Genomic DNA, 22,518 nt, shown 5'->3' with positions numbered 1-22,518 from the left:
TTTTTATGTTCATTTAGGCTGTTTAATTTTCCATTGGAATATTATATTTTATGCCCCAAACTAATTCCAAATTTTTCCCATTTTTAGTGGAATATTCAATGCATATATCCCATGTTTACATAATGTGTAACTACTTTTTGTGTCTAAGCTATCATTTTTCTTCCTACGATATACGTGCATTTGCAATTCCCCATTAAGTAAAATTAATAAGTATTTGCATTATCATTTAAAGAATGTAACATCATATTTGCTAAAGTATATTTTGTCCTAAAAGGCTTTCAGTGGAATTTGATGTAATAGTTTTACACAACTCACCAACAAAAATACTTATTTTTGTAGCAAGAATTTTCCAAGGTCGAGACATTTTTTTTAAATAAACAGATGGGAGCCATTAATTGTTGTTCTATTAATTCATGCTAATACAGCATCATTTGCTCTTTAGGTGCCAGATATGTCTCTGACAGATGGAACATCAGTGTGGCTAATATTGGGTAATATGAGCATTGCAAGCATGATTCTAGTGTGTTTGCTATGGCATTGGTGTTTGGAACTGTAGAAGTCATCATGGCAGGACCAGAGGTGCTATGATAACTGTCCACATATCTAACTCCATGACTGACTAGGCATACGACTGTCAGTTATATCATTATTCAAAAGAGAGGTATATTAAAAACTTTAAAACTGGACACTCTATATTTCTATTTAAACCCAGCCCTGAATTTTCTCGAGTCCAAATGCTTTCTTCTGTTTGCTTTGGTGTTCGTGCAGCATTTAAGATAAGAGGACATCTGCTAACTTTGGCTCAGAATGCTACATGCACATATTCGTAGTCATTCAACTCTCTCTCGAAACAATTTTCAACTAACAATAAAAAAAAAGTTTTGGGGACGCTGTAGGCCTAGTGAGTCATTTCCTATCATTCAATGTGTCTGAAATATTTTTAAAATAATTTTTAGCGGGCTTTTCAGAGTTACAATAGCAGACTGTTTCCTCTATGAAATCTCTGAACAAAATGGCCTTAGGCATGCTCCAAGAACAAGCTGCTCTTTGGCATAAGCCATTTGACATTCATTCTGCTTCCTGAAACTTGATTCATCTGGACTGTGACATCTCACTGAATTTAGCCAGAAGCTAGAAAATTTGCCTTCCAGCATTTTTTTATGCACCTCCTGGCCCTGGATATGGGTTTCTTTACATTCTGACCTTCACTACAAAGGTCTTGTAGACATTCTATTCCCGAGGCATGTAAAAGTCACCCAACATTGTGCTGTCGAATATGCTTTGTGCTTCAGTAATTTTGATTCCAGCTGACATATATAGAAATATACTAAGTCATAGATGCTTTATCCTATTAATTTGTTCATTCTCTATTTGTGAGATTAAAAGTTCAGGTTACAAAGGAGATGGCACTTAAAGATGAGAAACAAAACAAGTGCTACTTCAGCTACCATGTCGAATAATACTGAATTCTATACCCTTTAGTGAATGGAAAACAAAGGCGTTTTCAATGTCTTAAAGAGAAAGTTTCTTTTCAAATATTGCTAATTTGTTAGCAGTTTCTTCAATTTCATTGTACTATAAAAACCCAAAGGAAAATAGAAAGTACACTTAATGTTTAAGATGTCACGACTAGTATTCTTGTGTAATTATATTTTTATTAAATGAATGAGAGTTAGATAAAAATACAAAGATAATTAAATTAACATAAATAAATCACTGTTTTAAATAATCGATAAATTTTCTATACTTATTAAAAATGCTCAGAATTATATATAATTTTTATTTCTTAAATCTGTTGCCCTTCACAACTATCATTTAAAAAATATATTATCAAAATATGTTTTTGTATATTATTTCATAGCATTTTAGTAATTTGCATAATTTTTCCATTGGTTACTAGAAATATCAAAGTTAAAATTTTATTATTAAATATTATTTATATCAATGCTTACTTTAGGGGCATGATAATCTATTTTGTTCAATCTAAATGTTCTGGGAAAGTATGCTCAATGATTGTTATTTTTGGTAAACATTTGCTTGAAACAGCACAGTATCTGATTTGAGATAGGTGAAGCAGCTGTTTTAGCTTCACAGAAAATGTTGCCAGAGAGAAATAGTGTCCCTAAGGTGTGGGCTGAGTTACAGCTTTAAAAAATTAAATTAGCCCAGCACACATTTGGCTCCCCTGTTGCTTGGCTTCCTTGCACCATAGCCCTCCACCATGGCTTCCTATTTGTTTGGCCCAAACTCTTCTGTAGTTTATTGACAGTAGCATGATAAATCACAGTTTCCTCTGGGCACCATACCTGCTCACATGGTCCTAGTCCCTGTAAGGGGGCCAATATTCATGCCTTCTCATGCAGGCTTGTGAAATTGCTCTTTCAAAAGCTTAGAAATTGATGTTCCATGAAACAAACTATTCTTAACCTATGTAGTAACTCTTCAGGAGTTGTGACTCTTCCCTCAGAAATGATTACAGTCCTGAATCTGAGGAAGCATTCTCTAGTCATAAACATTTGATGCTTGGATAAGTTGATAAATTCGTCAAATGGGGGTAAAAAGAGTCTTCCTGATTTTTAGTTTTAAAAAAATTTTTATTTGAGTGTTTGTTAATTTCATAGGCTTACATATGAGTTCTTCAATAATGATAGAAAATATCATTTGTATCTAAAACAATTTAATTAAATATCATTTCATTTTTATTTGGGACATGACTTTGCCTCATTTGTAAAGATATTATCACATTACTTTAATTAAATGCACTTATTCATTAGTTACCTTAGGTAACTGTCAAATTAAATTTTAAGTATGCTATGGTATTTAGAACTTATGGGTAAACAAGAATTCTCTATTTTGAACTTATGGATAACAGATAATTCTCTATTATATGAAATCCCAAATCATCATAGAATAAAATTAAAGTTACTATGACTATTTGGAGAAGAGTGTCCTTAAATGATAATACAATATTAATCTAAACTGGATACATGGCAGGAGAAGAAATGGAATAATTTGATGTCTGCTAAATTGGCATTAGTGAAAAATCTGTGTTGTCATTGTTCTAATTGGTAAGTAAAAAAGTATCTTACCCTTTAATATAAAAATCATTATTTATTCTGTATTAAATAAAAATAAAATATCATAGGTATTTAATGTCTTACTTGCTACTTAGATAAAGAGATCTTGCCTTTGACTTCTCAAAATATTGCTGAAGAACTGGAAAAATAACTATCGGGTACTATGCTTAGTATCTAGGTGATGAAGCAATCTGTACACAAAATTCCTGTGACAAGAGTTTATCAATATAAGAAGCCTGCACACGTGCCCCTGCACCAAAAATGACAGTTAACAAAAAAAAAAAAAAAATACTATTGGATGCTCAAATTAATGAGTTCCACTTTTTTTCAAAATAATACATTTTCTACTAGTCTGTGTTATATTCATTGATTCAACCATGTTTTTTTTTAAATAAAGATAACAGAGAGAGTTGCATTCCATAGTGACATAAACATGATGAGCATATTAAAGTAAACTGAAACTTTTACAAATACTTTTAAAACACAAGAGGTCACTTGAACTGAGTGGGGTTCATGGCTGCCTTTCAGTACAATTCTGTGCCTTCAGGTTGTACCCAGGGCTAATGATGTTATCCAAAGGAAAACATTTGTTAGACTGTACTTTTTGATATTTCTTAGGTAGTTTGATTTGTTTTTCAGTGCTGTCACTAACATAGTAAATCAATGCTACATGACACTTTTCCAGTGATATATAACATAACTCTTATTTTGTCCAGATTCAGAAGGAGCTTACAGTAGATGAATCCCTTGCAACTTGATTCATTTCTACTATTGATTTCCAAGAGTCCAGAATAGAATGGCAGCATTTCGAATTATTGAACACTTAAAGAATAATCTGCTTGGATTTTTTTCATTCACCTTAAAATTGGATACTCAACAGACATTACTGATTTTGGCATTATAAAGGATTTATGAAAGCAAAGTGAATGATTTATTTTCTAATATTTTGATCCTGTTGTCTTTTTGTTTAAAAACTAATGATAATTTTCCACCATGTACATAAATATGAACCATAATATAATTATGTATCTGTTAACAAATTTATATTCTCTAAAGAAAGCTACCTCAAATCAAAGAAACTCCTTTAGCCCCTTTTATTTTTATTTTGCAGTGCTAGAGAGAATTCTAAGCCACATTGTTTAGTAGGCTTTGTTTTGTTTTTTTTTTTTCCCTAAATTTTAATGATGTCTGATGAATGTTTAAATTGTATTTGTGATGTAATTAACTTACAATGAAATGTAGATCTTCTAAGAATTTTAGTTTTGGTAAGCCTTTCTAAATATGATTCAAGTATTAAAGGACTATCATACGAGTAAAAACTAGAATTAGAATTTTTTTTTTTTTTTAGGTTTCTATCTGTTCTATGTTTATTGATTATACCACTTGGAGTGACATTGTATTTTGAAAATCTGTATCAAATGATAACATAACAGAGTAGTTCTATTTCTAAATATTTTGTGTATATATTAAAACAATAGACTGATTTTTTTGATAATCTCTTAGTGTAACATAAATTCAAGGATTTTGCCTCACCCCCAGGAAAGGTTTTTGATTAAAAGATGAGATTGAAGAATAGTTGCTGACATTTATTAAATGCTCAGAATGTATCAGTCTCTGGGTTAGGTGTTCCAAATAACAACTTTCAAAATAACACTACAAAAAAGTATTATTCTCACTGGACAAGTGAGAAAATAGTGGCCCAGAAAATAAGTCACTTGAGCAGGCTGTTACAAAGCTAATAAAAGGAACAACTAGAATTCAAACAGTGATATTTATGCTATTAAATTGCAAGCTATTTCAATTTTTTCAGATATTCATAGAAACAGATTTTCAAGTCAGTGTTGTTAATTTTATTTCTATTTTTTAAATTTTATTTGTAATTGTTGTTTATGCTCAGAAATGAAATTAGTGACAGGCATCTTCATGTATATTTTTTCAAAACAAATCTCTCAGAAATACACTAAGAAATATAACTTATTGATAGCTGAATTCTATTTTACTTTTCTCCAATAGCCTGTCCATTAGAAAAGAAAATATTTCACTAAAATAAGCACAAAATGATTAATATTCACAACAACAAACAGCTTTAGATGACAGAGAAGCAATTTTTCCTTTGTTCTTACTTTAATATATCTCATTTGGAGCATATAGATAACCTAAGAGCAAATTAATGTAATGATTAGCAGCAGTGCATCTGAAACTAAATTGCTCAGGTTCAAATCTCAGCTTTGCCACTTAGTTTCTCATGGTGGGCATGTAGCTTAAACTTTCTGTGCCTCAGTTCCTTCATTTTAAAAATGGGGGCCAGGCACAGTGGCTCACGCCTGCAATACTAACATCTGGGGAAGCCGAGGTGGTTGTATTGCCTGAGCGCAGGAGTTTGAGACCAGCCTGAGCAACATGGCAAAAACCCATATCTACTAAAAATAAAAAATTAGCTGGGAGTTGTGGTGCACCTGTAGTCCATATACTCGGGAGGCTGAGGCACAAAAATTGATCACTTGAATCCAGTTTTCAGTGAAGTGTGATCACATCACTTCACTCCAGCCTAGGTGATAGATGAAGACTCTGTCTCCAAAAAACGGGGGGTGGGGGGTTGAGTGGGGGGATATAAATGAAATTTCTGTCATATATGTGTTATTTGTTTTAGTACCAAATGCCTTTAGAGTTTGTATATGTAAAACCCTTTCATGATGCCTAATACAATAAGGAATAGGTATCATTAATTTTCAGGTCAATTTATTTAACTGAAATAATTATGTATACTGTATCAATGTACAAATATTGGTTTTTATTGGGTGAAATATAATTTAAGAAATTAAATGATACAAAAATAGTTATATTTGATTTTATTTTAAAGCATTAAAAATAGCCAAATATAACTATATTAAACTATATTGTGTAATTTTAATTATATATTAAAACTATATTCCACAGAATATAGTTTCATCCTTAGCTGGAAAAAATTAGTTTTCATATATAACTGATGGGAGCAGCAGCTACAAAGACTCTGCTGCAGCAGGGGAGGTGCCACCGGGTCGCCAGCCAGAGTGGGAACAGGCAGGAGCCCCACCCCCTATCAAGTTGGTGGGCAGGAGCCCCTCTTTCGAGAACACAGCTGCAGCCATCCAGCCTCGGCTCCAGACCTGGGGGTCCCTGTGCTCTCAGGGTCCTGGGAAGCCTCCCTGCCGCGCAGGCTCAGAAGTGCCTGCTTCTACTCCTGTGCCTTTTCCCACTCCTGAAGCGTGCTCCGGGCAGAGCAAAGTTGTGGCTGAGCCTGGGTGCTGTCTCAATCAGCTGGGAGTGTGTGTGTGTGCTGGGGTGGCACTGACATGACAGCACCCTGCTGCCTTGGCCCACTCTAGACTTGGGCACTCACTAGCACGGGAGGGAGACCAAGGGGGTGCTGAGGGTGGCTCAGCAGGGGCCTGCCGGCCTCTTCATCAGGAACAGCCTGGGCACCTTGAACGGCATGTCCACGGTAGCAGGAGACTGTTAGATTCCTGGGCAGAAAGGGGCAGGTCCCCGGTGAAACCTCAACTTCAAGCCAGGGATGGCCTGAGGCCTGGGGGCGGGTTGAGTCTGGGTGAGGAGTGACAATTTTTAGGGCTTTTCCAGACCCTCTCATGGCCACCCCAGGACCAGTCAGCACCCACCTCCTGTCCTCTGAGCCCATAAAAGCCCTGGACACAGTCAGAGAGGCGTGGGGACTACCGGCTGCAGAAGGAGCTGCCCACTTCAGGTCTTCCTGACTTGCTGGGCTGACCTGCCTGTGGAAAGGAGCCACCCACTGCGGGTCTCCTGACCGCTGTTCCGTCGCTCAACGAAGCTCTTCTCTGCCTTACTCTCCAGTTGTCCATGGACCTCATTCTTCCTGGATTCAGGACAAGAACTCGGGACCTGGCAGATGGCGAGACTGAAAGAGCTGTAACAGAAACAGGGCTGAAACTACCCCACTGCTCGCCAGGTTGCATGCAAGGAGAGAGAAGAGCTATGCCCCTTTGGGGTTCCCACATCTCGGGGCTCCATGATCCAGGGCTGTGACTCCCTCTTTGGGTCTCTGTGGTTTCCGACATCACCAACCTTCCAGGCACCGCCGGGTCCAGCCTTGTCCAGACCCAGTGCCCGCAGAGAAAGCTGCCGGCCGTACATCTGGTTAGCCTCAGTCTCCCATGGAGCTGGCACCTCTGTTGGGGCCTGGGCTGCCCACCTGCCACAGCAGCTGGCGAGCCTGGCTGTGTGCAGCGGATGGACCGGGCACTTGCCCACCCATACACCTTTAGCCACTTCGTGCCTGGCATTCTTTTGGCGGGTGTGGGATCCGGGCCCGTACCACAAGCCAAGTGCAGCCTGCCAGACCGAGTAATCAGCACAAGCTCAGCGGCCCGAGCAAATCCTTGGGCGAAGGTACCCCTAAAGCCACGGAGTTTTCCAGCTTGAGAAGTGACACCCCAAGGATCTCGTGACATGACTGCATATATTCTCAGAAATATGGAAAAAATTTATTCAGATATGGCTAAGCAAAGCAAGAAACGAAATAAGAACATAAGTAAACCATTTTATTCTCAAAGTTCTGAGTTCTCAGCAGACAACATGCATAGTTGAAAATATCCTCATTCAAATAAGTAAATACACTAATAAATAACATCATTGTGTCTGACAGTAGTCTCAACCTTTGAAAATGTAGAGTTTAAATGCAACGTATTAAGAAAATGCTTTATTTTCCTAATATCCCAGCCTACTGAAGTATCTGGAACACTTGAAAATAACACTTCTTTGTGCAAATATATTAATTGATTTATGTATGCAGTTGTCTCTTATAAGAAATACACACATCCCATCCTCTTGAGGACACTGAAGAGATCAGATCAGCGAGGTAACCGTGCTCTGTAATCTCTTGGTTGTGCTCTAAATGTGCACTTTGCTTTTCATTACAAATATCAGCACCTCTCTGGAGGGATATAGGTGTCTCATTTTCTTCATTCTCACTTTTTTTTTTTTTCTATAAACACCCAGCTTTTAGTCTTTTTCAAAGAGATTATAACCTCTCATTACCCTTGTTGGTTACAATCAACCACAGATGTCATGGTTACTTAACCTTTTTGTTAAAAGATTCCTGTCATAATATTTGATAATTTTTATATTCATGTTGACAATGGGAGGATATCACAGCCTCTGAGTTCCTTAATCTTTTTAGGGAGTTTTCCTCTGCACTACCTCATCAGTGACTTTATTATTACCAAGAATAGTACCCATAGATTATTCTCAGTTTCCAGCACCCCACAGTCCTACTAACTACCTTCCAATTTCTCTCTGAAAACTACTCTGGCCACAATTTTTTTAAACTTAATATATTTGAAATGCTGTTTTATTTTCTTCATTTCTATACAAATTTTATTATTTTTGGCTACTACTGAGGACTTCTAGTCCATTGTTGCATAACAGTGGTGTGAGAGGACATCCTTGCTTTGCTCCAGATCTGAAAATTCCATCTTTTATTTAGCACACTACAATTATCTTTCTTAAATACTAAATAAAACAATCCTGAGGCTTGAGCTCTGAGGCAATTGAAATTTAAAATTGGAATAGATAAGGAGGAAATACTAAAGAAAAACTTTTAAAAGCGCTCATAAGGAAATAATAAATTTAGCCATATTTTATAAGGAACATACTTCTATTATGTTTATTATACATTTCTCTTTTTTTTTTTTTTTCCTTGCAGAGAACTGAGAAACTCACTATGGGATTGTCTATCTGGTTTTTTTTTTTTTTTTAAAGAGTAAAGAAGAGGAAGAAAGAGAAAGAGGAAGAAGGAGAGAGGATGGGGGTATTGCTTTATTGCCCGAGCTAGAATGCAGTCTAAATATGGGTATGCCTATAATTGTCCTTAATAATGGAGACATGAAAGAAAATGAGGGAAGAGAATAGCAAACAAGGAGACATATTATACATTTCTTATATCTTTCTATAAGAACTATATTTCTTATATATAAGAAATATATATAAGTAATATGTTTCTTATATTTCTTACATAAGAATGTAATATATAAGTAATATAACTTTGTTTGTGTGTACACACCCACCCACCACATACAGAACACAGATCTGTCTACCAGAGTACAGATTCATATATCTAAACGTTCATGACACATTTTCTTGGATTTCTACTAGGTATATCAAATTTAGCAATTCAAAATTAATCTTTTTCTAAACTGACTGTTTTGCATTCTTCTCTACCTGAGGAATTAGCAATTTCACTTTTCCAAGTTTCTCAGACCAACCACCTTAAAGCCATTTTTTAATGCTTTCTTTCAAACAGGCCTCATAGTAGATTCTATAGCAAATTCCATTTATTATACCTTCAAAACATACCAAAAGTGAACGCCTCTCAACACATCTGTTTCAATCCCATCAATCCCAATCAAGACACCATTATCTCTACCAGATTATCTCATAGCCAGCAAGCTGCTATTTATGCTTCTGCTTTTCATTCCTCTTCCCAATCCACTTCAAACGTGATAGATTATATTGAGTCATGCTTCTCTCCTCATCACTCAACTGGCTGCATATTTTTTTTTTCTAATTGAAATTTTAAAACTTGAAATCCTCACATAAGATTTTCAGGTACTCTGGTCTCTCTTCCAAGAGTCTAATTTGATTTATTACACCTTCTTCCTTTGCTCCCTCTGATCCAGGCAATTGAACCTTGCTTGTATTCTTCTAAGGTGGCAAATATATGACAGTCTTATTTATTTGGACTTGCTGTTCCCGAGTCTTAAGCATTCTTCACTCTGATACCTCATAGTGCAGGTTCTCATATCCTTCAGGTGTCTTATCAAATATTCCCTTATCTTTAAGGTGTTCCCTGACCATTTTCTTTAAAACAGCAATTCTTCATTTTAGGTTACTTTTTAAATTATGTTTAATATTCTTCATAAATATATACTTTGAAATGCTATTTTTGAATTTATTTTCTTCCTTTATCATAATTGTAGCTAAGTAGGATACCTTTTTTGTTTATTTGCTCACTACTGTTTCCAGTATATTATTATTTTCATGGCCCTATAAGAGAACCCAATAAATATGTATGAATAAATACATGATTGAAAGTGAAACATTTCCTATTTTGTTTTTTAATTTTACTTTAAGTTCTGGGATATATGTGCAGATTTTGCAGGATGGTTACAGAGGTCTACACACGCCATGGTGGTTTGCTGTCTCCATTCCCCCATCACCTACATTAGGTATTTCTCCTAATGTTATCCCTCCCCAATCTCCCCACACCCTGCTATGCCTCCCCTGGCTCCCCACCCTCCAACAGAGCCCAGTGTGTGATGTTCCTCTCCCTGTGTCTATCTGTTCTCATTGTTCAATATCCACTTAGAGTGAAAACATGCCATGTTTGGTTTTCTGTTCTTGTGTTAGTTTGCTAGATATGATGGTTTCCAGATTTATCCATGTCCCTTCAAAGGAAATGAATCCATCCTTTTTATCGCTGCATAGTATTCCATGGTGTATATGTGCCACATTTTCTTTATCCAGTCTATCATTGATGGGTATTTGGGTTGCTTCCAAGTCTTTGCTATTGTAAACAGTGCCACAATGAACATATGTGTGCCTGTGTTTTTATAATGTAACAATTTATGATACTTTGGGTATATACCCAATAATAGGATTGCTGGGTCAAATGGTATTTCTATTTCTAGATCTTTGAGGAATCACCACACTGTCATTCACAATGGTTGAACTAGTTTACACTCTCACCAACAGTGTTAAAGTGTTCCTATTTCTCCACATCCTCTCCAGCATCTGTTGTTCCTAGATTTCTTAATGATTACCATTCTAACTGGCGTGAGATTGTATCTCAATGTGGTTTTGATTTGTGTTTCTCTAATGACCAGTGATGATGAGGATTTTTTCTGTTTGTTAGCCATAGAAATGTCTTCTTTTGAAAAGTGTCTCTTCCTATCTTCACCCACTTTTTGATGGGGTTGTTGGTTGTTTTCTTGTACATATGTTTTAGTAGTTTGTAGGTTCTGGATATTAGCCCTTTGTCAAATGGGTTGTTTGCAAAAGTTTTTACCCATTCTGTTGGTTGCCAGTTCACTCATAACTGTTTCTTTTTCTGTGCAGAGCTCTTAAGTTTAATTAGATCCCATTTGTCTATTTTGGCTTTTGTTGCCATTGCTTTAGGTGTTTTAGTCATTAAGTCCTTGCCTATGCCTATGTCCTGAATGGTATTGCCTGGGTTTTCTTCTAGGGTTTTTATGGTGTTAGATCTTATATTTAAATCTTTAATCCACCTGGAGTTAATTTTTATATAAGGTGTAAGGAAGGGGTCCAGTTTCAGCATTCTGCATATGGCTAGGTAGTTTTCCCAACATCATTTATTAAACTGGGACTCTTTCCCCATTGCTTATTTTTGTCAGGTTTGTCAAAGATCAGATGGTTGTAAGTGTGTAACATTACTTCTGATGCCTCTGTTCTGTCCATCAGTCTTTATCACTGTTTTGGTACCAGTACCATGCTGTTTTATTTACTGTAGTCTTGTAGTATAGTTTGAAGTCATGTATCCTGATGCCTCTAGCTTTGTTCTTTTTGCTTAGGATTGTCTTTTGCTATGGGGGCTCTTTTTTGTTTCCATCTGAAGTTTAAGATAGTTTTTCCAGTTCTGTGAAGAAGGTCAGTGGTAGCTTGATGGGGACAGCATTGAATCTATAAATTCCTTTGGGCAATATGGCCATTTTCACAATATTGATTCTTCCTAACCATGAGCATGGAATGTTTTTTATCTGTTTGTGTCCTCTCTTATTTCCTTGACTAGTGGTTTGTAGTTCTCCTTGAAGAGATCCTTCAAGGAAAAAGGAAAAAGAAGCATTTCCTATTTTATTTTACAAGTATTTCTCTGATATATGAATGTTATTGCCAGTAACAGATCAATGCTAATATTTTTATAGTAAGGTTCCTGACCAAACTACAGGCAAATTTATGTTAGAATAACAATGTCTAAAGAAATCCCTTTTATGTGAAACATATTATTGTATTGTTTCCATTTCTTGTTTTTTTTCTTTTTCTTTTTTATTTATTTATTTTTTATTTATTTATTTTTTTAATTGAGGTAGAGTCTGGCTCTGTTTGCCATACTGGAGTGCAGTGGTACAATCTCAGCTCACTGCAACCTGCATCTCCGGGGTTCAAGCAATTCTCTGCCTCAGTCTCCTGAGTAGCTGGGATCATAGGAACCCCCCACCACAGCTGGTTAATTTTTTGTATTTTTAGTAGAGATGAGGTTTCACCATTTTTGGCAAGACTGGTCTTGAAATCCTGACCTCATTATCCACCTGCCTCAGCCTCCCAAAGTGCTGGGATTACAGGAGCAAGTCACTGTGCCCAGCCTGTTTTCTTTATTTCTAATGGAAAGCATATTTTTAGAATTTTTAATCACTATAAAGTAAGGAAAATCTACCATTTGAAGGAAATACATAAATACGATAAACACAATCATCTGAAATGCTTCAAGTTTTAGAAAAGGCACTTGAAATTATTTATTTTACTTTCAAGAAGAGAATATTGTAGATCATTGTAATCCTATATTAATACCAATTTAGCCAAACTTTTATGTTGATGAGGGCATATATGACAGAATAATTTTATTTTCACTTTGACAGCAACCACATTAAAAAATAATAATAAAATAACTACAGACCTGGCACAATCGCTCACACCTATAATCCTAGCACTTTGGGAGGCTGAGGCAGGTGGATCACAATGTGAGGATTTCAAGACCAGTCTGGTCAACATGGTGAACCCCCGTCCCTACCAAAAAAAAAAAAAAAAATTAGCTGCACATGGTAGTGTTTGCCCTTAGTCCCAGATACTTGGGAGGCTGAGGCAGGGGAATCACTTATCTGGTAGGCAGAGGTTGCAGTGAGCTGAGATCACACCACTGCACTCCAGCATGGCGACAGAGCCAGACTCTCTCAACAAAACAAAACAAAAATAACTAAAGATAACTACCTGAGGTGAGAAATACGTTAATTAGCTTGACTGTGCTGATCGTTTTACAAAGTATATGCATATCAAAACATGTTATGCAACTTGAATATAGATACTTTTTATGAATCACATGTTAGTAAAGCTGAAAATGTAAAAATTAAAAGCTTCTATAAAAAAATACAAGTTACTACTAATGCTTAAAGGCAGAAATTACTAAGTCAAGAAACAAAAACTACTGACAATTTTATCAAAAACTTCCTATCTTTCTGATGTGTAAATTTTTAGTCATTGTTACATAGTGTGTTTGGTTGGTGATTTATCGTATATTGCTTCAATCAAAATGAAACTCACAAGCCAATTAAAAGCATAGATTACTCATCAAATTAAAAATGGCTATGATAATACAAATGTGTTTGGACTCAAGATATACACTGCCCAAAGATAATCTGAAGACATCATCACTTGATAGAGCAATAAAATATTTGGAATGTAAAACATATAGATATTTGAATGTTATTTTTTTCTCCAAATGAAAAGCACCAGAATATAGATTTTCTGCTTCAGATCAAAAGTGATTACCTCATTAAACTTTCTACAATAATGTTACCTTCTAGTATCTATATTATTTCTCCAAATCCAAAACACTTTATAAATTCTAGATTAAGAACTTTTAATATTTTTTAGGTCTTTGTATATTAGGAAACTTTGCACTTCTGAAATGACGTTAAAATTATGCTCTGCTGAATAATTTTTTATGGTAGATTAATATCATGTTTCTAACCCTGTGTAAGAACATTATATTAAGAACAGTAATGTGATTTTAGAATTTAAAAACATAAATAATCAACATTAGAAGACATTTGTTAGTATGGTTCATATATAGTCTTGAAAAATTATCTTGTAAATTTTTTTTTTATTATAAGAAATTATTTGGAGCATAATATAAAAATATCTTATAAATTACTTGATTTAATTGCATTTGGATCCTTGGGTTGAATGCCAATATATGGCTCATGAAAATGCTTTTCTTATCCATCAGTAATAGACTCATAGTATCTATTACCTACTTGTAGAAAGTACACCCCAGGATATGGCACCTGTTATCTTGAATGACACTTCTTATTTTCTCAATAATTACATCTGAATGTCATATTTGCATGTCTTGATGCCTTCTTCAGTAATCATAACGTTTATATTGTTGCCCTGTTCAATTTGTTTTTTATCATTCATCCACAAAATTAAAAACCTTATTTCACAAATTAAACTGTTAAAGAAAGAAAATGGGATATTTTCTCTTTGTTGAATAACAAACTATTAAGATATAATTTCCTCAAATATTATTGAAAGTCATTTAAAAATCTTTAAATTTCATAAATAAATGAAGACATAAAGAGTGTTATTTTATTTTTTAGTGTTTAGAATATTGCCAAATTACATTTTGTTCTTGTTAATGAAATAGAATCCATGGTGTTGACATTGTTATTATGAATGCCTTCTTTCAAGTGCTGTATGTTCATTTATTTCAAGAGAAAATAAAAAAAAATTATATAGAATGCAATAGGCATAACACCTTTTATGCTACCTCTCAGTGTGGTTTTCCTTTCTTATTAGATTATGGAAAAGAAAGGCAATTTAGAGATACCATATTATTATTAGATATAATAATAGATTAACATGTAATAATTAATATAGTAGTGCCTGAATGAGACTTTAGAGTGTGTCTCCTTTCCTTGGAATATCTCTTATTGTGTTGCTAACCTTCTTGAGAAATCAGAAATTGGGGTGTTCAAATGGTATTTCAATCAAGTTAGGTCATCTTCTGATCTTTAGTTCTAATAATAAAAGAAAAGCAATTTTAAATCTTGTCACTTATAAAAATAATGTTTTACATCTTACTATTAGTATTATACTTTAAATTCTGGGGTAGCTTTGCAGAATGTGAAGGTTTGTTGCAGAAGTGTACACCTCCCATGATGGTTTGCTGCATCCATCACCCCATCAACTACATTAGGTATTTCTCCGAATGCTATCCCTGCCTTATGTCCCCACCCCCTGCTATCTCTCTCATAGCTCCCCACCTACCTCAATAATGTCAATTTTATGTTAGACAGTTTGAAAATGAGGATATCTAATTTAAACCTTAAAACAGGACGTTTTATACTCCAGTCCAAGATAAAATTAAGAAGGTTCAAATTATCCTAAAAATTTTCTCAAGGTCGTACACCTCAATTTCATGATTTGAACTCTGATTAGTATTACTTTATAGTTTTTACTATTTCCAACATTACACTGAATCATTTATTCTTTTTAAATTACAAATATGTCAAAATATCATTTGTTACATTCTATGTGCATAATATATTGAGCTTTGTCACAATAAGCCTGAATGTAAGAAATTATTGTTTTTCAAATTGTGTAAAGTAATATTCAAAAAGGTTATGCAAATGGCAAAGAATCATACTTTGATAAATAATAAGTTATTTCTGATTCCACAACAAAAGTTATTTGTTCTGTTCTTCATTTGCTGTCAAAATATGTATCAAAAATGTAAAGTTATTTTCCGATTTGCAGTGTTCTGGTGATCAAAATGATTTACACTGTAAGAAGTTATCAAGAAATGGAAAATGTTGATATTCTCTTGTCTTCAGTGGTTAAATAGTGAAGATTTATCAACTTATCTTAATAAATATTTATAGATATTACTATAGTTTAATGTAATTTTACAGAGGCTTCATGTTCTTTTTCATGAAGTAGGCTTGAAGGCCAAAATAGCTTAAAGGAACAAAAACAAAAAGAAACTTCTGACTGCTCTATCATATTGTGTTAGTCAGGGTTCTCCAGAGAAACATAATCAATGGATTTATATAGAGAGAAATACGTAAGAGGAGATTTATTATGAGATGTGGCTCACATGATTATGAAGGCCACGGATTTCCAAGTTTTCTAGGTTTGAGAGCTGGAGACCCAGGAAAAACAGTGATTGCATTCAGTCAAAGCCTAAAAAAGAAGGGCAGCTGGTATAAGTCCTGGAGTCTAAAGATCCAAGCACCAGAAGCTCTGATGCTCAAAATTAGAAAAAAGATGAATATTTCAGCTTAAGGAGAAAGTAAGAAAGAGAGACAGAGACAGATAATTTGTTCTTCCCTTACCTTTTTGCTTTATTCAGGCAGTCAGCAGAGTAGATACTGCCCACTCACATTGGAAAAGACAGACTGTTACTCAGTCTACTAATTCAAATAATAATCTTTTCAGAAAACACTCTTGCAGACACATCAGAAATATTTTACCAGCTATCTGTGTATCCCTTAGCCAAGTCAAGTTGACACTTTAACTGTCAAACATGTCATTGCTAAATTACTGGGTTATATTTTAATTCTAAGTTTAACTATTCACAGAAATTATTCAGAGTAAATTAATAAATAATAAAGTGAGCTTTATCAGTGTACATTATCAATATTTATGCTAATACCTACTACTAAAAAGGAGGAAGGTGCAAATGTGGGTGTTATATTAATACTCGGTATGTTATCTTATCATGAAGTTTAAAACTAATTCCAATATCTCTTTATATTTTAATAATAGATAATATAACAACTAGATTTTTATGATAAGTTAAAAGAGTTTCTAATTCATATGTACAAATTGGAGAGATATGAATTAAAAAGCAATAGATTATCAACAGAAATGTTTGTATTTTCTTATATTAACCATATATATAAATCATATATACATTTATAATTCCTTTATTGTAAAATGCATCACTGAATATTCTTTATGATGAAATTCAAAATTTCAAATCGTTTTCTGACTGTTAATTACAGAATTAAACTGTACTATTTCAGATACACCGAAATTAAAAGATTATAATCAAAATTAATGTATCTATTTCCTAAATAATGCTTTTATTAGCATTACTTTTGTATGTTATTATCAGGAAAATGTTATATAAAAATGACTTAATTGAATTTAAATATATTATATAAACAAGTTTATAACGGTCAGCAATAGAAGAAAATATTTCATTTATATTAACACTATAGTTGCAAGTAGATTTTATATCTCATCGCATAGTTTTCAATGTGACATTCATTTCACGATTGTGTGAACTTGTAACTCGGTAGCTTGGCCTCTTATAGAGATAACCTGTAACTCTTTGTAGTTTGGATGGCCAGAAATATAAAAATATATATTTTATTATTGAGCATATTTTCACATCAGATATTATACTGTTTTAAAATTATAGCATTTTAAATGTAATTTACTTTTGTATATTTGTAAAAAGATGATATTAGATCTTTTTATTTCAGATTTTGTTTGTTTTTATTGACATGTTGACAAGGGGCAGAGATTTTTGCTTACCTCTAAAATCTTGACCAAGTGAGGTGAAGATAAATTAAGGAACTTAAGATAAAATGGTGATGAGAAATTTTGTGCATGTAATGAATTGGAACTGTGGCATTTGCAAGCTTGATAAATGTTCTTTGATAGCTCGTATTTGATAGCAAATTTTAATGCACTTGATTATTAATGGTCTCATTGATCTATGGAGACAAAGTACAGAGTTCATAGCTTATCTAATCTTTCTGTGAACCCATTCCAGGCTACTATTCCTTAAGGAAATGATATTTTTAACTTCAGAATGAGCAGGTCTCAATTATCTACTACCATTTAGAAAGCACTGACTGGAATATGATGATTTTTGTTTGATTTAAATCCTTACAACTTCTATGATGTAACATTTTTATTAACTCTATTACTTCACCAGCACAATCTTAAGAATACTGTGAAAAGATATTATAGTTAAATACTGGAGTGTGCTTAACAAGATCCTTCAAATGTTCTTCTTGTATATGCTTAAAGACAAGTAAGAAAAAAAATATTTTCAATTAATATGTAAGAGATGAAGGTGGCCTCAGTAAGTTGTAAAAATTCTACTTCAAACTTTCAGATAGTGTTGTTTCTGAATTACTCAAATAAGACCTTCCCACCTGCACCCCATTTTTTAGACAATCCAGTCTATCAACTTTTGGTATTCAGATGGCATTTTCTCTAGGGACAGAGGTATTATTGGTTTCCTAAGAGACACATATCCTTCATATATTTCATGTTAATGAGTAGGGTAAGTCCAGTGGAATCATTTTAGAAAGAGACAAAGTTTTATAAAAATTGAAGCATTAACATAAAAACTGTGTTTATCTGACTGAAATTTAAAATATCCTTCTGTGAAATACATATTTGATTTAGCTCCTTGCCTTCCAATAAGAAAGCTTCCAACTTAGAAGTTAAAGTATATTTTAAGCATATTAAAATATCACACATTGCAACATAAAAAGAATAGTGATCAAGTTCATTACCAAAGTTTATAAGAAAATCATGTAGTAGTTAACATTAGAAAACATGTTAACATTAGAAAACATAATAAGATACAGTTTATTGGATTCCTCACTGTATTATATATACTATATTTATATAAAATGTTTTGTTTAAAACCAAACATAATTTAAAAACAAAATAGTCAATATGAAACAAGAGCAATTTTAAAAGACTATTTTCATAGAAAGGATAATTCATATTTCAGCATTTTGAGACAGATTTGAATAAAAGCAAAAGTAAAATAATACAGACGATTACAATAACGTGAAGACGAGCATTGTAAAAACTTCAAGGCCAATATTGGAAACTGTATAGAAAATTTGGCAAAATGATTTGTTAGGAGAGTAACAAATTGTTTATAAGAACTTTAAATACTTGACATATAAACTATCAGGTTTGATTACTAATCCCCTTTCTGTGAAATGATTTATTTTCTCTTGAACGGATTTGAGACATATACAAATTAGTAAAAACTTAATTAGGAGGTCGATCATCAAATTATATATTAACTCTTCATTTAATGATTAAAATTATTAAAATATAATAAAAATTATCTTATCTTTAAGCTGAAGTCTATATAATAAAAAAATACACCTAGGAAAGGATACTCATATGTATTATATTCCGCTCACACACAAATATAAGTGTCTGCACAGGTAATCTTGATAATATTACTAGTAGAAATGTGAAATATACTTCTTTAATAAATAGTAAAGATTAATTTGACATATATCCTCATTTTAATAAAATTATTTTATAAGACTAAGTGAAAGAATAGTAAAGTCAGTTCTAAAAATAATTAAGCTTTAAGAAATGAATTGATAATTTCAGTTGCTAATTGGACAATTTGTAAATATTCTCTTAAAAATTAAGCAGTAATATACATCTGATCAGTATTTTATAATGTATAAATAAGTCTAAGATGTATCGTTTAGTTCCAATGACCTTAACTGTGAAACTCAGGTTTTAACACTTTTGTATAGCAATACTTAAATTCTGAAAATCCTTAAGCTGTGCCAAGCACTGTTAAAATATTTTAATATATTCCCTCAACCTGTATCCATGTTCCTTTAGGTGACTTAATCAGTTTCTTACAATAAGAAAATAGCAAATATTGAGTTTAATTTCAATCTGCAATTTCATCCACTATCATTAAATACTATATAACTAAAATGTATTTATATACATTTTACTGCACGCATTAAGTTATAACCTCTTCTTTGTATAGCTAATATGGAAATACATGAATCAGGATTTTGATGTACTTGACTATTTTTTAATGTAAATATCATATACCAATGATATTATTTATCTTTCATTATATCCACATATGGCTCTGCATATAAAAGGTTAAAACTAACTGCAAGTCTAGATTTATTGTTTCTTTGTTATATGTACTATAGAACAAACAATTATCTTGCTTTTATTTATGTATTTATTTAGAGACAGGGTCTTGCTCTGTCACCCAGGCTGGAGTACAGTGGCTCCATCTCAGCTCAATGCAAGCTTCACCTCCCAGACTCAAACAATCCTCCCACCTCAACCTTCCAAGTAGCTGGGACTACAGGCATATGCCACCACACCTGACTAATTTTGTATTTTTAGTGGAGAGGGATTTTCCTCACATTGCCCAGGCTAGTCTCAGACTCCTAGGCTCAAGTGAGCTACAGGCGTGACCACTGCACCCAGCAATGTTTATTATTTTTTTCTAAATCATGTTCAATTGTCAGGCTAATAATGGCAAGTGTTTATAAACTTTGGTTTCAATTTGCATTGCTCTTATGTTTAGTATGTTGAACATTTTTTCATATAGCTTTTGGCTTTGTACATCTTCTTTTGAGAAATGTCAATTCAGGAATTTTGCCCATTTTTAAAAGAGATTATTATTTTTTTCATTATTGAGTTGCTTGAGTTCCTTATATGTTTTGGATATTAGCCACTTATCATATTTTTTGCTTTGCATATAGTTTCTTCCATTCTGGAGGTTGTCTAGTCAACCTGGTTTTTTTTTTTTTTTTTTTTTTTTTTTTTTTTTTTGCGATGCAAAGATATTTTAATTTCATATAATCTTACTTGTCTGTTTTGCTTTTGGGGGTCATAACCCCCCAAAAACTTTGCCAAAACTAATATTTAGAAACTTGTTTCGTATGTTGGCTTTTAGTAGTTTCAAGTCTTACATTCAAGGTTTTAATTAATTTTGAGAAGATTTTTGCCTATGGGCTGAGATAAATGTCCATTTTTATTCTTCTGCATGGAATATCTCATTTTTCCAACACCACACCATTTATTGGAGAGACTGTCTTTTCCCCATGGTATGTTCTTGCCAATTATCAGTTGACTGAAATGTGTGGATTCATTACTGAGCTATCTGTCTCTCTCTCTCTCTCTCTCTCTCTCTCTCTCTCTCTGTGTGTGTGTGTGTGTGTGTGTATCCATATGTATATATATGGATACACACACACATATATATGTATATATGTAAATATAGAATAAGTATCAGCTCAGAAGTACATATGCGTGTATATAGATATATAGATATAGATATAGATCCATATGAAACCATATATAGTGTAGTTTACCAGTGTATTTAGAAAATGTTTTTCTAATAAATGTTTCATCATAGACACCAACAGCATGGGCTAAATCATAAGGTTCTAAACATTATCTATCAGTATTTGAAAGCTTATTATATACATTTTCCATATTACAACTTGGAGTGAGAAACATACTTCATGAAATAAAAATAAGTCCAATATAGTTAGAATAAAGTGAGTAACGTGACTCTAACAGCAAATGTAGTTGGAGAGGTAGATGAATAGGAGGGGTAAACCACTTTAGTTATTTTAAGGTAATTTAAAAGAAACGGCCCCTCCTCTGTAGGGCAATGAGCCATTGGTCAGTTGTTTGTTTGTTCTATGTACTATAGAACAAACAGTTCTCTAGAGTTTAGTCAGATGACTTGTTTTAAAATGATGACTGGTTAATAAGTGGAGAATAGATTGTTTGAAATAAAGATGTAAGTAGAAAGACCATTTAGGAGCTGCTCCCATTATTATACTAAGAGGTTATCGTGGCTTGGTTTAAAGTGGTCATTTGGAATACTGAAAAATTTGGATTTTAAATATATTTTGAAGGTAGGATATACAGGATTTACTCATGATTTGGGTAATGGATATGAGAGAAAGCATCAACTATAACTCAAGCATTTTCATTTTTAATGGCTATAGGCAAATTATTCTCAAAAAATTATATTGGCAGTCAGATTCCAGTCACTTTATTTTTTTGCTGTCAGCCATAGGCTTGTTTCCAGTCTTAAATGCTGCAGTTTATGAGTAGGGTATGTGGTGACACAGCCTATCTGTTCAGCAAAACTGAATCTTGCCTTCCACAATGAAGCTGTGGCTCCTTTCTCTGGCCAGACTTGAGTGACATATTTTTGCAGTCTGCTTGCAAGCCAGATCTCAGTTCTTGCTATTTGCTGTTATTGTGTGTATGTGTTTTAGGGAGAAATTCTTTATCTTTGGTCTACAGTTTTTCTTTCCCTTTCTAGTTTTCAACTAAAGCTAAAATCTTGTTTTATAATGTTTCTCTATTTTACTTAACATTTTATTGAAACTCAAACATAAGAACTCTTAGAATCATAAAGTTATCCTCCCATCCCAAAATTCTTAAATAACCTTGCAGGTAACTTATTATTTTTATGTTATACTAAAGGAACTGAGGTTTTAGGAAGGTAGCCAGGACTGTGACAATTAACTACAAGCATTTGCTTCACACCAAGCAAAGACTACGTAGCTCTTGGCATGGAAGAGGGTTGAACTGGTGCAACAACAGCAAAAAAGCCAGTGGAAAAGCATCCATGCTAGTTTGTGGCAGCCCTTTATCTTTTCATACAGACACAAAAACCTTTTGCTACTGTTAAATGGAAATAAATTATCTATTCTTGGTTATAGAAAGTATGATGTAAGAGTGTCTTCTCTAAATATCTAATATACAGGAAAATATAGTCTGCTAAATATAATGTGTTCTATCCAATATCGAAAGTGTATGTTTTATACACTGAATTAAAAAA

Source organism: Saimiri boliviensis, chromosome 18 (genome assembly GCF_048565385.1).
Source record: "Saimiri boliviensis isolate mSaiBol1 chromosome 18, mSaiBol1.pri, whole genome shotgun sequence".
Taxonomy (NCBI): Eukaryota; Metazoa; Chordata; class Mammalia; order Primates; family Cebidae; genus Saimiri; species Saimiri boliviensis.
Note: the sequence above shows the minus strand (reverse complement) of the source record.